At 39.0% G+C, this 16,767-nt stretch overlaps 1 long non-coding RNA gene across 4 annotated transcripts; it reads right to left on the bottom strand.

Annotated features, from left to right (window-relative positions):
• Positions 1-8,956: 8,956 nt before the first annotated feature.
• On the bottom strand, positions 8,957-12,241 carry LOC148158227 (uncharacterized). Of its 4 annotated transcripts, none has more exons than XR_015763699.1 (5): positions 11,994-12,241; positions 11,289-11,401; positions 9,542-11,199; positions 9,372-9,471; positions 8,957-9,263 (listed from the first exon to the last, which is right to left on the bottom strand). It is a non-coding gene; the product is annotated as an uncharacterized LOC148158227 (long non-coding RNA). The 4 variants fall into 4 exon arrangements; XR_015763698.1 differs by having other exon boundaries at positions 11,289-11,380; XR_015763697.1 differs by having other exon boundaries at positions 9,542-9,609; positions 11,994-12,237.
• Positions 12,242-16,767: the final 4,526 nt, after the last annotated feature.

The raw sequence follows: 16,767 nt of genomic DNA, 5'->3' as shown, positions 1-16,767 counted from the left end.
TTAATGTTATCATTTGACAGCGCTGAAATCCACAGACATTTCCAGCTGTTTCCACCAGGCACAGCCTCATGTCAGCAACTTGTCTCCACTGTCACAAAAATGAGAGACATTATACAACTGAGCGGTGACCTGCAGCAGCGCCTTTCGGCTGGGGCTCCGGAGAATGATGGAAACTAAAACTCTTACAAGAATGGAAAAAGAAAGCTAAGAGGGCAAAATAGAAGAGTTTACAAGATTTTATTCATCCTAGCAATGGGGATGAGATAACACAGATAGTGAAAAATAAAACACACCCTGTGAATGAGTTAAAGCATGAAACAGCCTTTATAAGCAGCTAAATTTATGGCCTGTTATACAAGCTCTTGTAACTTCGACCCATAATAGCAGCCCAGTTGTAATTACCTATTTAAACTTTGGCTGCACAGTGGAATGCCACTGCTGGTAGTTAAGTGAATTCCTCAGCCTTATATTTGCCAGCGTTTCACTCCTTTCTGCCAGCCTGTGGGATTTAAGGACGTTTGTTTGTGCTGACTTGAGAAAGAACAGAACAAAGACATAAAGGGCCTTGAAGTTGGTCTACACTTAGTCATATCACAACCACAAACTTCACTTATGGTACATCAACAGAAAAAAATGATCAAAAACTGTCTACAGAATAACTATTTACAAGAAGGCGTGACAAGATGAAAGTCATAGTTGAAGAAAGGACATAAATAATCCCATATGTAGTTTGACACAAGCCATGAAAGCTGGTTCATTTTATATGGTTAGTGTCATTCATACACAGAGTAAAATGAAATGCTTTAGAGGAAAACAAAGAAAATCACATTCAAAGAAAAACAGCAAACATGTAGGAAAAGCTGCTCTTGTCAGATGAGACCATTATCCTACTTCCTCTCCCTGATCAAAAACCATATTCATCCTGAACACCACATTCCCATGATAGTGGCAGTATTATGCTGTAGGGATACATTTCTTCAGAAAGCTGGTGGAGGTTGACTTTTCAATGACCCTACACATCCAGCCCAGCATTAATGGGATGATTTGGATTACAGGAAAGCCATGTGCTAAAATGACCCAGTCAAAGTCCAGGCCTGAATGCAATAGAGAATCTGGGATATGACTTTATAAATTGCTCATGAATGCATCTGCTCTAACTGAGCTTGAGGTATTTTGATAAAAATAAACAAAACTTTGAGTCTGTAGGTGTATTAAATTGGCAAACATATTTCCAAATCTCTCAGTGTTGAGAGTCACACGTTTCAGGTTTCTGTTCATAAAATCCTCCCCACTTCACATTTATGCTTCACGCTGAGTTGGGCCCATGACATAAAATTCTAAGAAAAAAGACACAAGTTTGGGCTGTACAGTGGCACAGTTAGTAGCATTGTTGCCTTGCAGCAAGAAGGACCTGAGTTTGATTCCCAGCATGGCTGTCCGGTTAAGTTGTATCTGAAAATTCTCCCTAGGTGTGTGCGTGCGTGTGTGTGTGTGTGTGTGCATGGTTGTTTGTCCTGTCTGTTTCTGTGTTGCCCTGCGATGGATTGACGACCTGTCCAGGGTGTAACCCGAAATGTCTCACTGGAGATAGGCACCAGCACCCCTACCAACCCCCCTAGGGACAAAGGTGTACAGAAAATGGGTGGATGGAAGACTAAAGTTTGTGTTCATAAGTGAACAAAACGTGTAAAGGTTTGAGGGATGTGAATATGTTTGAGAAGCTCTGTGATTAAACCCTGAATGTAAGGAGAGAGATGAGGCAGAGGAGCAGGAGCGGTGGAAGTGGGAGACGGATGGGTAACTGAGCCAGGTCCAAGGTATGCTGACTGGGAGCCAAGAGAGCCGCACATTTTGCATACAAATGGAAGCAGATCAAGTTCGCTGCCAAGCAGGGAAGGAATCTTTGCCTTGTTGCCTGGTGGTGGAACATATCCAGAAGAGCTAAACATACAGACTGGGAGGGAAATCCCATCATTAGGATGTGCAAAACCCACAAATACAGAAAGCACCCATGGCTTTCCTGAGCATTTCCCCATCCTGCGTCACTTTCCTGTCTCTGCTAAGCAGCATCCTGTCTGTAGAGGCTCTTCTCCTCCAGTCACAGTAGGTATTTCCTAAAGTTCCAAAGTTTGTGATTTCCTTTTGTTTTTTAAGAACTCTGCTCACACCTGGTTCTATAGACTTTTATGACATGATTTCTTTTCTGAGAATCCAGGATGTAGTCGTCTTTGATGATACTTTATCTCTGCTTTTCCTAAACAGACATGACAAGTTACATTAAACACGAGGAAATGGTCTGGATCAGAACACCAATGAGTAGCTCAGCAGAATAAATCAGGGCGTGTGTTTTAGCTTGAACAGAAGCTCCTGTGTGCGCGCTCCCTATCTCAGGGTAGAACTAGAGGAATCTCTCTGGTTAGCACATCTGTTTTGGAAGATTCGACAGCCAGCAACTCTCCACGCTGGCCAGGCCAACACCCACAGAGAGTTTCCACAGTAAAATGTCACAGGATGCCCCTGGTCCTGCCAAGTTGGATCAATGGACGTTTTTCATTGTATGGCTGACTCTTGTTCTACTTGAGAGATCCGCTCGAACAATGCAGGTATTGTCCCAGAGACTCAGAAGGAGGTTTTATTTACAAATGGAGGATAAAGGTACTCATGTTTTGACAGGGAGTTAAATGTAAAATATTCAGGGGAAGAAGGATGTTGTTTCCTAAGATGATTGTACAGTATGTCACACCAACCATTTCAGGTAAGCCAAAAAAAAAAAAAATATCTGAGGAGCTACAAAGAAGCTGGCTGAAAGAGAAATTTACTGTTAAGTTTAACAGTCAGAAAGAGTCTGAATAAGGAGCCCCTGATGGGCCTGAGGGTCTCTCAGAAAAGCTTGAAATCTTTTAAAGAGAAGTGTTGGGAGCTAAAACTGTGCTCTGTTGTCTAAAGTTCACCATACCATTCCTTTCAGAGCTTCAGCTGGTCCCAGTGCACTTCCTTATGCTGCGTGTGAAGGACTTTCATTCCAGCGGCACAAAATGCTCCAAAGAGCCTCGACTCCCTACTGCAGTAAACCAAGAAACACTGAAACTCCACTTATTCCAAAACCACATGAGAAAGGTCAGCGGCTATGACTCATCCATGTCAGAGTCCTCTGAGTGCTGGCTCCACTCATGCACCCTGTAGGAAGCAGAAAGGCTGGACACGGCAGGCGATTCTCACACAACCCAACGCTGTGTTGAGGACTGTCACTTAGTGTCACTTTTATAAATTCATTCATAGCCTCATCTTCTTCGCCTCTGATGGCTAGCTTCATATTGCACACATACCATTATTACTTTCTCTTTTGCACCACACAGTGTATTTCTTTGAATGAATCTGCCAAAGTCTTTTGGCCGTAGCACACAGCAGCTGGGTATTCATTTCTCTCCTCCCTTAAGTGATTTCTTGCATTTTTATGGATTCCCTTTCTCTTTAGCAATCCCAGCTGCCTTCCACGCTTAGTAATGCGCCTGTACACAACACAGACCTCGCACTTGCACCGGACACCGGCACAGAACGGTATCTGAAGTCACTTTTTTGGTATGTCTGGAGGTTAAAAGAAAACAGGAAGTGTTAATTACAAGCGCATCTGCAACAGAATCTGTTGGGGCAGGTTGAGTTCAGGGAGGTTCTGGCAACCTATCAAATGAGAAAACCTAAGCCGCTCTCTTGTATGTGCTTGTTCTGAGGCCACAAACTTTAAGAGAGCAAACACAAAGGCTTTAATGCTCAGGATATTTTGTTCCATCGTTACGTAGCACCCGCAACACTCACTAGCCCCACAAAGCAAAGATGTGGGGAAAAACATTAAAATTTCTGTTACTACTGAGCATTTAAAGCAACAAAATGACTGGTAAGAATACTGACACCCCTAAAATGTATATAAGTGTTTATATACATTTTGCCTGCTCAACATGGGAAAGGCATGAAAAGTAATTCAAGTAAAGCAGCTGTGCATGTCAAGATGCATTGTTCACAAATGAGCAGGCACTAAGTGAGACAAATTTTGCTCAGTCCTGGTAACAATCTTTGCTGGTGGGAATAATACGTAAAGGCAAACTGAGGAAATAAGCAAAAACCTAAATAGAAGCAGCACCCGGCTGTACTTCAATGAATTTTTAAATGTATGATGTAACTCACAACCACAACCCAGATAAAGTTAGACAAGTGTTATTGATAAATAAGATAATGTCTAAGATGGACAGCAACTGCATCCTCAGAACAGTTTTCTTGTGAAGTATAAAGGTGAATGAGAGACTTTAATAATATAGTAGAAGTACTGCATATTCAGGAACTGAGAAGTTACCCAACAGAGGGAGTTTCCAAGGCGATCCTTTCCAGAGATTCAGACTTTGATTGACTTGAATCCTCTGTGATAAAACAACAGAGGAATGGAGAATGTCCATTAACTGGGGATTGTTTCACCCACAGAACTACGTAGAGGGAACTCCTCTGTACGCTGGAAACTGGGGACAATGATTTCAACTCATGAAGAAACTCCGGTAGCAGAATGACTTGGATTACACACATTGATCTAATGATCAGAGCATACCACGGGAAGGCAATAGCTATGATTCCATACTCAAAGGTCCAGGTGAGAAAGGTTCAGAACTAGAAACAGAGTCACTCACATTTCAAGCTGGGATCAGGCAAAGGCCATAGTCAGGAGGGCAATTTGATTTGCAGCGAACTGCATTAATTGATTGGCCTGTTGATTGATGTCACTGACTGAGAGCGCATGCAGTGTTAACTGGATGGAGCAATCCGCAAGCGACAAAAATATCAAGAGATTTTGGAGAAACTGGCTGCCCAATTACATCATCAAAATGTCGACCACAGCTCACATTCCTGCCCAACTTCCCACCCAATAAGAGGAACACACTGCTAATGGAGACACACCCAACTGGGCTGGAACCAGTTGCCCAGTTGGCAAATGGGCAACTGTGAGACTTAACAATGGAGAAGAGGTTTAAGTGAAGAACAATTTGGAGATGTAAACTTCATAAGTTAGAGAACTGCAACTGGCCCAATTCTACATTAAACAGTTTAAACACTATAAAATGTAACGTACGAGGCTGGATGAGGACCCAAATTTATCTTCCCACTATTCCAAAAGAGGATGGTTCAAAACATTTTGTGTGTTACATTATGTTAGTATAATCAGTGGACTTTTTCTTACATGGGTGATTTGGCTTTCTGCCCAGGGCGTCCTGCCTTGGGGAGTATTTTAATGGCTGCTTTGCATGTTGAGCCAATGGAAACGGGTGCCTCCGCCCTCTTATGTTCATGCTGCACCAGAGTTTTTACTTGTTTCAACAAACCAGTGTTGTGTCTGTACAGAACAGCTTAGAACCAGTTTTACTTTCTTAGCTAAACATACGAATAATACCAACAAGAATACAGCTGGACAGGTAGAACCCCAAAGCAGGATTACAGTTCTTGATAAACTGAAGGGTGATGCAGGTTGCCTCTTTGATTGATTTTTTTCTTACTTCTTAAATACAAGATATTGGCACTGTTTCCATGGTGATACCTTTTTAGGCAGGTCATTTCTCCTTTTGTCCTCCATTGGTCCACTTTTCACATTTTTAAGAACACACTTCACAATATCCTGCATTGGTACAGGAACCAGAAAAAAAATAATGAAGAAGAACCCAAAGTCCAAAGAAAGATTATAACCAATAAACTTTCACTCCAGAAACAGCTTCATGTTAGTCAAAGGGTCCATGGGGACACGGGTCTCATCATGAAAGAAGGTGCCTGCCTGAAGGTCTGGCTTCTCTCAGCCAGGTACAAAGGATTTAGGGGTGGTTTCACACTGATGAAGCATCAGCTGAGACAGATGTTTAAACCTGTGGTGGGATTTACATAAGGCAATCCACCAGGTGTGATGACAAACCCACGTATGCAGACAGAAAGATGACAGGTTTGGAGCCCGGCCCATCCTGCCTGTTAAACACAATCACCTGTCATCTCCATCTGTCTGCCCACCTCCCCACTTGCACTTGCAGGCATTGCAGTATCCTCTGTGTATACGTCACCACTTCTTGCTTGGTTTTGATTAATGTAAATACACGTACACGCCCTCTGCAAAGGTCATACAGTCCACTCAGGTTTCACGCCGCTCTTCTGCTGGAACAGAAACAAGCAGTCTGACATAGTCTACTAGCGACATGGCATCAGAGCAGACATGAGGGGAGGTGTGTTTGAACTTGTCTGGCTTGAAGTTTGTCTTTTCTTCAATGAGTAATCCGTTGCATGACTTTAACACACACCCAGATACACGTTTACACACATACACACACACACACACACACACACACACACACACACACACACACACACACACACGTTTACACACACACACAATATCCATCTAGTGGTTTAGGCACTAGAGGGATTCCTAGCCCAGGGGTAATGGATGAGAGGCAAGAGAGACTTGATGGCTGTTTGCTAGGTTGAAGTAGTTTGTCTTCTTATAAAAGTGGTAAAAATTTCTCAGGTTGGAAAAAAGTATTGTTGTTGCACAACACCCCCCACTTCTCTCTCTCTACTTCCTCTTCTGAGAGGAGGGAGATGTTGCTCCCAGCTCTCCGTCTAACGGGTCCTAGAAGCCTCTAACTCCGGAGTATTACTACAGATGAGAATATAGAGGACATTCTGTTTAAGCTGGACGCGAGAAAGACTAGCCTGGTTTCTAACGACCTCCATCCAGATGTCCCACCCTTTTTCACCCTGTGAACTAGCCAGATAGAGCAGCCTGGAATCAGCTAGCTTAATAGTAACAATAAATAAAGTTATCTTTAAAACTGATTACACAGGTGACATCAAGACCCAACAGTAGAGTCAGACAGTAATAAAATTAATCTGGTTGTGTGTGGTGTTATTGTGTCCTGCTTTAATTCTACTTTTTTCTATTTAATCATAAAAAATCATAGTCAGACAGAAAGAGAGTTATGCAACAGGAAGAGCAGGTTTCCTGGAGAAAGAGGAAGTTTCCAGCCTGCAGTGATTAAAAATAGTTCAGAGTGCTCATTTCGGAGCATTAAAGGTTTAAGGAATAAAATCTAAACATTTTGAGGAATTGAATAAAACCCAGAGTAAAATACTTGAACTAATAATGATAACTGGTGGTTGATGTTGGTTTGATTATAAGAATATTTACACTTAGTCTTATACTTATGGAAGTGCTTAAAGGTGGAACAAGTAACTGTAACATGGTGTCAAATGATTAGAATAATGAATTATTCTTGGTTTCTTTTCAGAAATGTCTGTAATAACTCACATCATGATTATAATAAAAGTAACTAATAAGTAATGGTTATTATAATATTATAAATGAATGCTAAATCAGAGAAACTAAAAGGTTGTAAATGTGATTTTGACATTGAACTTGAAATGGTGTAAAGTGTGTAACTGTAACTAAAGGTCACTGATGTGTTGGAGGTAGATGGTAGGTGAAAGGTCAGGGGAAAGAGGAACTGATGGGAGAGCGGAGGTGTCCAACGCCTTATTGCTAAACTTCAACTTTCCTAAGAAAAGGTTAGACACAAGAGGACTGTTGAGCAACTTGGGACATTAGTACAGACATCAGGTCATGTCCAAGGATGGTGATGGATATGAGATTATCGGTCCAAGCAGTCAGCCAATGAAACAGGCACAGCAACAAAGCTAGCCAATGCAAATGCACTAAAGGGGTGGATAAACCCTTTATAAGGTGAGTGCAAAAGAGGAATCTTTGGTTGGATCCTTCAGGCAGCTTCGAGCAAAGATCAAGATGGAGAAAGAACTCTGCAGCTGAAGAAGAGCCGGGGCCACAGAGCCGAAGACTGTTCTGCACATGGGGACCAACCCGTTAGCCCCGCAACATGTGGCTTCAAATTGCATTTCTCTCATCAGCTGGGTTCGAGACCCCAAAGAAAAAGACCAAGGCAAAGATGAAGATAAAGACAAAGATGAAGAACTGGTGTGTTCCTTCCATGAGACCAGCTCTTCTACATCTCAATGGACCAGAAAGATCATGAGACGAAGAGAAAGGAGCTACAGAGCTGCAAGTCAAGAAGGAGAGGACCGCTACGCGCATGAGGAAGTCACCCTGAGGCCCGAGATCTGCCGCTCTGACTCAGTACTCTTCCTGTACTGGGAGCCTCCTGCTGCTGCAACACCTTTTCCATCATCAGGCCAGTTCTGGGGTTCAAAATGCCAAACTCCGTCCCTCTCTCTCAAAGTTTTCCTATTTTTAGTTCACAGTGTCAGCATTAGGGAAAGATAGGCTAAATTATTGATTTTACTTATTTGATTATTTCTGCTACTGATTTAAGCTGTACTGACCCTTGCAAAATTGCCTTACTAATAAAATACTTAGCATTAAGAAAATCTAAAAGATGTTGTGGACATTCAGTTAATGAGTCACCTTAAAGTTCTTTGATGGTTTAAAATAGCTATGAAGTTTGATTCTGGGAGGAGAAAGTGGAAAATGTTTTATAGGTTGCTTTTAGCCAAAACTAAAACAAAACCCGTGGGACTCGCCCGAGTCACTAAAACCAACCTGGTTCAGTAACAAGTGCAAGTTGTAATAAGAGAAAGAGCGACCGTTAACAGGTGTGCTCTGTGAAACTACACAGTAAAAACTGCTGGGTTAAAAATAACCCAATACGTAACCCAGTGCTGGGTCAAATATGGACCGACCCAACGCTGGGTTGTTTTAACCCAACTGGGTTGGGTTGAGGGTTTGACCCAGCACATTGGGTCATGGCAACTAACCAAACGTTGGGTTAAATTGACTTGTTTAAATTGGTTAAATTGACCCAAAATTGGGTTGAAATTCATAACCCAACACAAGGGTTATTATACCACTATAGTTGGGTTAAAAAAAAAAAAAAAATTTCACTATATAAAAAAAGGATTAAAAGGCATATGAATTTAAAGCTTCTTTTATTTCCACATGATACATATATAGAGCCAGCAGATTTCATTTACAAAAGTTACTAAACATAAGTAGTTAAATCACTTCAATTCATTTGGCTACAACTCCAGAAGTATCTGTTACTCCACATTAGAAAACATTTAATGAAAAAAGTCTGTTTTAAAGCAAACTACAAGTAAACCTTTCAGCCATTAAACAAGGAGCATTTTTAACGACACTTTAGCATTTTGCCTGTCTCCCTGCATGAGGACATACAGGTTGTCACATTTTGTAGATGCGCCACCAGGTTTGTCCCAACCTGATGGAGAGAGAAGACAGAAAAAACAGGCCATTAGTGATGAACTTATATAAACAGCAAACAATTTGAGCATGATTCAGAGATGAATAAGCTGGATATCAATGTAACCTTCTGAACTTCCAGGTTGATGGATCTGAAACTCTTCTCCCAAATGTGTAAGTAGGGAGAAGCACTGGCAGCAGCTGCAGGGCTACATCATCTTGACTGTCTGGCAAACATAAGCTTGTGTTAAAATGTTAAATGTTAACAGTTTATAAACATCTCTTGAGCTTCAATACCTTAAGGGAGAAAATTCATGTTGTTGAGAAGACGGCCGCTCCTTTCTCTTCTTGGCCATACAAAAGATCTTCGTTGAGAACAAGAGAGAGAAGCACAAAAACAGGCCATTAGTGAATTTAAAGGTAAAGGGATACATTTTTTTTAGGTTAGTTTAGTTTAGTTTATTTCAGACAAACCTTTCACCGACAGTGTAAACAACACAAAGTACATAATATATTTCTTAAAAACACATCACATCGGTGATTATGAGTCTGAAAAGGAGTATGATGAAGTATAACTTATGTAATCATACCCCTTTTCCAGCTGTAATTTATCACAGTATTTTCAATGTCCAATATCCTTTCTGACAAAGGAAATAAGTGTAATAAAATTTCCTCAGCTAGATGAAAATAGTGCATACACACACATACACATTTGTACACATACATATATACATATTTACATATACAAACATATATACGTACATACACCCATATACACACCCATCTGCTTATATGCAGAATACACAGCTATTTACATACCTTTATATATTTACCCACACCTGCACCGACATGCCACCTACTTGATGACATCATACCTAAAGTTTTAATTCCCAACCAGGATTATCCCCCTTGTTCTTCCTTATACCTTAGAATAATAGCTGTTTTGAGACCTTTCTTAAAATGTCTCATACTTGGGACTTTGCTTCAGCTCTTTAGAGAGTTTATTCCAGATCCTCACACCAACACCAGAAATGCACAATGTTTTCATTGTTGTACGAGCCTTCAAAGTTCTGAAGTTAAGGTTTTCTCTATAGTTGTATCCCCCCACTTTATCGGAAAATAATTGTTGAATCTTTTCTGGCAATATTTTGTTTCTGACTTTAAACATGATCTGTGCAGTTTGAAATTCTACTAAATCAGTGAATTTCAATAAATAAGAATCTATAAATAGATTGTGGGTATGACAGTAAAAATCAACCTTATGAACTAAACGAATGGCTCTTTTCTGTAATGTGCATAATGGTTGTAGTAACGTTCTGTAAGTGTTGCCCCAAATTTCCACACAGTAACTTAGGTAAGGTAAAATAAGTGAGCAGTACAGAATGTATAGGGCAGAGGAGTTTAAATATTTTCTAGCATTAGCAAGAACTGCAATACTTCTTACCATTTTAGATTGGACATATCTTATATGAGGTTTCCAACAGATCTTGTTTTGAATCAGTACTCCCAAAAACCGAATTTCAGTCACTCTCTCCACAGTCATATTATCAATTTTTATTATTAAATCACTCTTCTCTTTACACTTACCGAACAACATAAACTTTGTTTTATCTAAATTTAGTGACAATTTGTTAATATTAAACCACTCTTTCAGTTTACATAAGTCTTGATTCATTTCAAGCAACAACTGTCGTAAATCTTCACCCGTGCCAAAGATGGTTTACATTCTCAAAAACTAATTTCTGACTGATTCTAGTTTAACACAAAACCTCACTATTGAATGTGATGCACTTATTTAAACAATTTGAGCATTATTCAGAGATGAAGGTTGACTTAAAGGCTGGATATCAATGAAAACATCTGAATTTCCAGGTTGATGGATCTGAAACTTCTCCCAAATTAGTAAGGTGGAGAAGAAAGGGGTACTGGCAGCAGCTGCAGGAATACATCATCTTCTGTATCAAACATAAGTTAGTGTTAAAATGTTGCAGTAACTAGAAAGCATGAAAACATTTTAGAGAACATTTCTTCTGAGCTTCAATACCTTGAGGGAGCAGACTCATCATGTTCTTGGTCATGCAGAAGTTCTTCGTTGAGAACAATGAGTTTGGGTTTCGCTTAATTCTCCTGAAGATCCTGGATGTAAAATTACAAAATCTATCAGAAAAGACAAAATCACAAATCAAACTTTAAGAATGACTGAATTAAATCTTATAGCTGTCTCCACTGCAAATAACTTGTAATTAGCCAGCAATTTCAAATGTTCAGAGTAATTTTATGTTCCTAAAAATAAATATAGCACTTAATAAAATAAAATGACACATATAATTTAATTTAGAAGTAAAACTTAACACAAACTTAGTGCTGAATAACTTTCAGCACCAACTTTAAATAAATGTATTTGTAATTAATAGTAACAATAATAATAAAATGAGCAAACATTAACATTAGATATTGTCTTAGTTTTGCTTTTAATTCGTTGCCGAAAACCAGCGGGAGTTTGAAAGCAATGTGCCGGAAGACGGTCGTTCTCTCTCGGCTTAACAAGCCGCTCCGCCCGGTCAACTGACGGAGCGGGCGAGACGAGCCGGCGGCTGGAGGGGAGCGATAAGTCCGAACACGTCCGAGCATATTTGTAATTAAGCTATATGTTAATAAACCGAGCGCATAATTCAGGTTTACACAACTAATTTATCGCCTAATAACTTTGCAAAAGTTATTTTATTTTCATAAAGCATAATATACCCACATTATTAATAGCTCTTCTCGCTCTCCTCCGCCATTACTGCTGGTGTTCGAACACGTAGCCTCAGCCCGCTGAGGATGCGCGCGCATATTGCAAAAATCAGGGGACAAACCGTCAGCTACCTTTTCTTTTAAAACTAAATCGATTTTTAAAAATTTGACTATGTTAAGTTACGAACAAATATGATTGAGGTTATATTAAAAACTGAACCAGCCCGCCTCCTCATTTGGTCCGGCCCCCTGAACAATACCAGAGAGCGTTCAGTGTTTTTTTTCATATATATATGTGGATTTTTCTTTAACCACCAGGGGAGCTCTTGAACAGATATAAAACTTAGTTTCCCTCAATGGAATATATACTAGTCAGTACCAGTCACCGTTTCGCTCACGGTTTTTTTCCATTTGCATTCTGGGTAAAAATCTATCTACAAACGCGAATATGTCGTCGGCAGTAATCTACGGAAGCGCATTGCTATCATGCAGTAAAAAAAAATTTTCGATCGCTATCTCGTTATAACGAGTTACGTATCTCGTTTTAACGAGTTACGTATCTCGTTATAACGAGTTACGTATCTCGTTTTAACGAGTTACGTATCTCGCTATAACGAGATACGTAACTCGATAAAACGAGATAATTTTAGGTCCAGGAAGTGGCGGTATTATGCTAGGCTAGTACAGTGACTAACATGAATTGGTCAGGTTTCCCTTCATGTTTGGTCTACAACATGTAGAGATACGGATGCTGCTTTGCACTGTGGTTAAAACCATTAACAGCATGCCTACTCTGACAAGATCCTAAACAGAACGGGACTGCACAGAAGGAGACGTCAGTCCGGTCCTCTAGCTGTGGCGGCGTTCCTGACTGGATCGAAGCTGAAGTTGGCTTTCGATTGTAGCTTCTGATTCGGGAAATGGCTAAAGGGATATTATAACGGAGGCTCAGATGTATTTGATGAACATTTTCTGGTCAGATTTTTTATTAGAACAGTACACTTGCTGAACAACGGCAACGGCTGTTCGTAACCAAGCAACCGAAATCAACAGAAGGCTAGGTAGTGGCAAAAGACAAAACTAGATCCTGTTAAGCATTCTTCAAAATAAAAGACTTCCTCTCTCCAAAATAAATCATAAATCATCAAAAGCTGAATGGCCTCCTTTAAGCGTCTTGAGAAACAATCACCTAATGATCCTGATTCATAAATCTCTACTCGGCTTGGCTCCAGCATATTTAAACTTTCTTTAACATAGATCTGTTAATTCCCATTCTTTACGTTTTTACAATATTTTTCTTTTGCATGTTCCACGTTTCCAAACTGAAAAAGGGAAGCAAGCTTTAGTGTGATGGCTCCTACAGCCTGGAATCAGCTCCAGTCTGAAATAAAGATGTCAAAACTGGTTCCACTGGACTTATTTCGAGCAATTCTTAAAAACAGACGAGATTCTCTTAAACGGTGTCACTGTTTTTAAATTCTTTTCTACTGTTTTACACTTCTGCATATAATTAATTTTATTTTGTAACCAGGTTGCTGTGTGTTGCAGACTTCTACCCTGGTCCCTCTTGAAAATAAGATAAGATGTGTATCTCAACGGGGTTTACCTGATAAAATAAAAAAAATAAAATAAAAAATAAATTATAATATTTGTCAAATATTGGTCAAAGATTTTTAATATTTGTCGACAAACAAGGAGCAAAGAAGAGACACCTCTCCTTTACCATACAGGTGACTTACAATAATGTCTTCTAATGAAGACAAAGAGGGTAGATAAAGATTATTGTGTTGCTTTGATAAAATAAAACTCTGAACTTGAAGATAGTTATAGAAATATTTTGTAGGAATATCATGTTTGTTTTTAATTTCTTCAAGTTACATAAATACCTTCCCAGGAAAAAGATCAGACACTTTAGCTATATCCTTAGCAGTTTAAATCCTGCATGGATGAACATTACATTGGATAGTTGTTGCATTTCTCCCAAATAATCAAGTGTTTTTTGCCAGATCATCATTGTATTTTTCAGAAATGGGTATTTTGTTTGCTTAATTAACCTTTTCCTGCCTGATGAGTACATGTACAAGTCTATAGCAATAGAGATCCAGTGGGACACAATAGTAACCCATGCTGGGGGCTGTCTGGCAGTAAAGTAAAACATTGCTGCCCTGATCTGGGTTGAAATAACATAATAGGTTTGATAATTGTTAACACCCTCTGTCATATGGCAGATATAAGAGAAACAGGTTCATTATTGGGCGTTTACCATTTAAGTGAAGTTGGAAAAAGTTATATTTAGCTCCTTAAAGAAGAAAGGGAGTGAGGAAATTGAAACTGATTGGAAAACATATAAGAATTTTGGCAATATTGTAATTTTTATAATATTGATGTGACCAATTAAGGAGATGGGTAGCATCTTTAACTATTAAACTTTTAAAGCTAACATACTTAGACACTTCCGACCTGGAATAGATTATTCATCTCTGATGCTATGTTGCATCACTATAAATCGGAATCTGAAAAGTTGTTGGCATTATTATCCCAGCTGATGGATCCTTGTAAGCCACACAAAAAGGCAGGTGCTCTAGGACAAAAAAGTGAAAGAAAACAGAAGGTTAAAATAATAACAAATATTGTAAATGTGATAGGAGTTTATTTCTAATGCACTCCAGATGCAAAAATATTTTTAAATCTCTCATTACTGAGGTTTCAATTCAGATAAAGATTTCACAAATCACAAACTAGGTTTGAAATATTCTGCCATTAGCGTAGATTAGAATAATCTACTCCAGATTTGAAGTGTCGATGTATGTTCGTTTTTAAAGCATAACAAATGATTTCTTAACATTTATATGTTAAATATAATTTCCAGTTACTTATTTACAGTCATATGTCAAGTCATATGTTAAGTATAATTTACATGATAATTATTATTCACCGAATTTAACTTGATTGTACACAATTCCAAAAGGTGACGTGAAAAATAATTAAATTCAAAGCTTTGTGTATGATTTATTTTGGAGAGAGGAAGTCTTTTATTTTGAAGAATGCTTAACAGGATCTAGTTTTGTCTTTTGCCACTACCTAGCCTTCTGTTGATTTCGGTTGCTTGGTTACGAACAGCCGTTGCCGTTGTTCAGCAAGTGTACTGTTCTAATAAAAAATCTGACCAGAAAATGTTCATCAAATACGTCTGAGCCTCCGTTATAATCTCCCTTTAGCCATTTCCCGAATCAGAAGCTACAATCGAAAGCCAACTTCAGCTTCGATCCAGTCAGGAACGCCGCCACAGCTGACTGACGTCTCCTTCTGTGCAGTCCCGTTCTGTTTAGGATCTTGTCAGAGTAGGCATGCTGTTAATGGTTTTAACCACAGTGCAAACGTGGTTAAAACCACGTTTGCACTGTGGTTGCAGTGCAAACGTGGTTTTGCACTGCAAAACCACGTTATAACGTGGTTATCTCGATACGTTATAACGAGATACGTTATAACGTATCTCGTTATAACGAGATACGTAACTCGATACGTAACTCGTTATAACGAGATACGTAACTCGTTAAAACGAGATACGTAACTCGTTATAACGAGATAGCGATCGAAAATTTTTTTTTACTGCATGATAGCAATGCGCTTCCGTACATAACTGTGAAAGGGAAAGAAAATGATACTTAATTTTCAAATTAAAAGAAAAAAACTAAAAACAAAGTTGTGTTCAGCCCCTTTTACACTGATGCCCTGGAATAAATTCCAGCGCTAATTAGAAGTCCCCTAATTGGTAAGGAGAGTTAATTAATATGTAATTTCATCACAATCTAATTTAATTGGATTTTATTTTGGGATGTCATAGTAAAGGGGGCTAAAGACAATTCGACTACATACTGAATGAATTGCTAAAACTCCAGATAACATGAATTATTACATGCTTTCTTTGACAACCAAATTGCAAAGTCTGGAGCAATCAAAATGACACATGTGAGTTACATTTTGTAATAATAGATTTTATTGCATCACTGTTTGGGTGACTTCTTTCATACAACCATATGTGCTCATGATTACATACAGAGTTGTCTTTCTGCTTCTCCATTTAAAGATTCAGGCTCTAAGCTAAGGTACAACCAGTAGATTCTGACAGTTTTTAAGTTCATATTTTACAACCACCATAGTAGAAAATGCGTCAGCAGGGGAGGAACTGTTTTCTGCCTCACTCCCAGACTACTCTGTGTAAAGTTCAACACATGATTTTGCCGAAGTTCTTGGTAAATACCAATTTTACCTCCATACTTTTTCATTTACAGATATTTCAGAAATCTCAGAAAGTCCAGAATATAAATGCTAGAAGCGAAATGTGAAATTGTTATTCCCTGCATATCTTAAGGATGTTCATGGAATGAAACATCTCAGAAGTCTGTTAGTGACAGACTTAGAAAAGGTAAATAATTCATAGTTTTACTGTAGAAACTGCATTCTTTTCAAATCACAAAACTCAAAATGACAAAATCAGTAAGGTGACAGGAGCAAGACGCTGTGCAAGGGTGTGCAAATATGCACAGCCTGGATTTTATGAACAGTGCAGCAAGAGTTCACTTCATATCAACCTTTCCATCTCTGTTTTTTCAGCAGCAAGGATTTGTTTCTGTTTCCACTGTGGGTGTCCTCTTTTCCTGACTACATGAGGTGAAAAGGCTAAATCTGTCAAAGCAGAACCGAAGAACTAACTATCTAATTCTTCAGAATATATACTCTCCTGACTGTATGTGTACAATAAATATTTGTTCATTTTCCGTTTATTA

The sequence above is a fragment of the Poecilia mexicana genome, unplaced genomic scaffold (genome assembly GCF_051168715.1).
Source record: "Poecilia mexicana isolate PSO_F unplaced genomic scaffold, ASM5116871v1 scaffold_7, whole genome shotgun sequence".
Taxonomy (NCBI): domain Eukaryota; kingdom Metazoa; phylum Chordata; class Actinopteri; order Cyprinodontiformes; family Poeciliidae; genus Poecilia; species Poecilia mexicana.
Note: the sequence above shows the minus strand (reverse complement) of the source record. Positions and strands in the feature narration are given on the sequence as shown.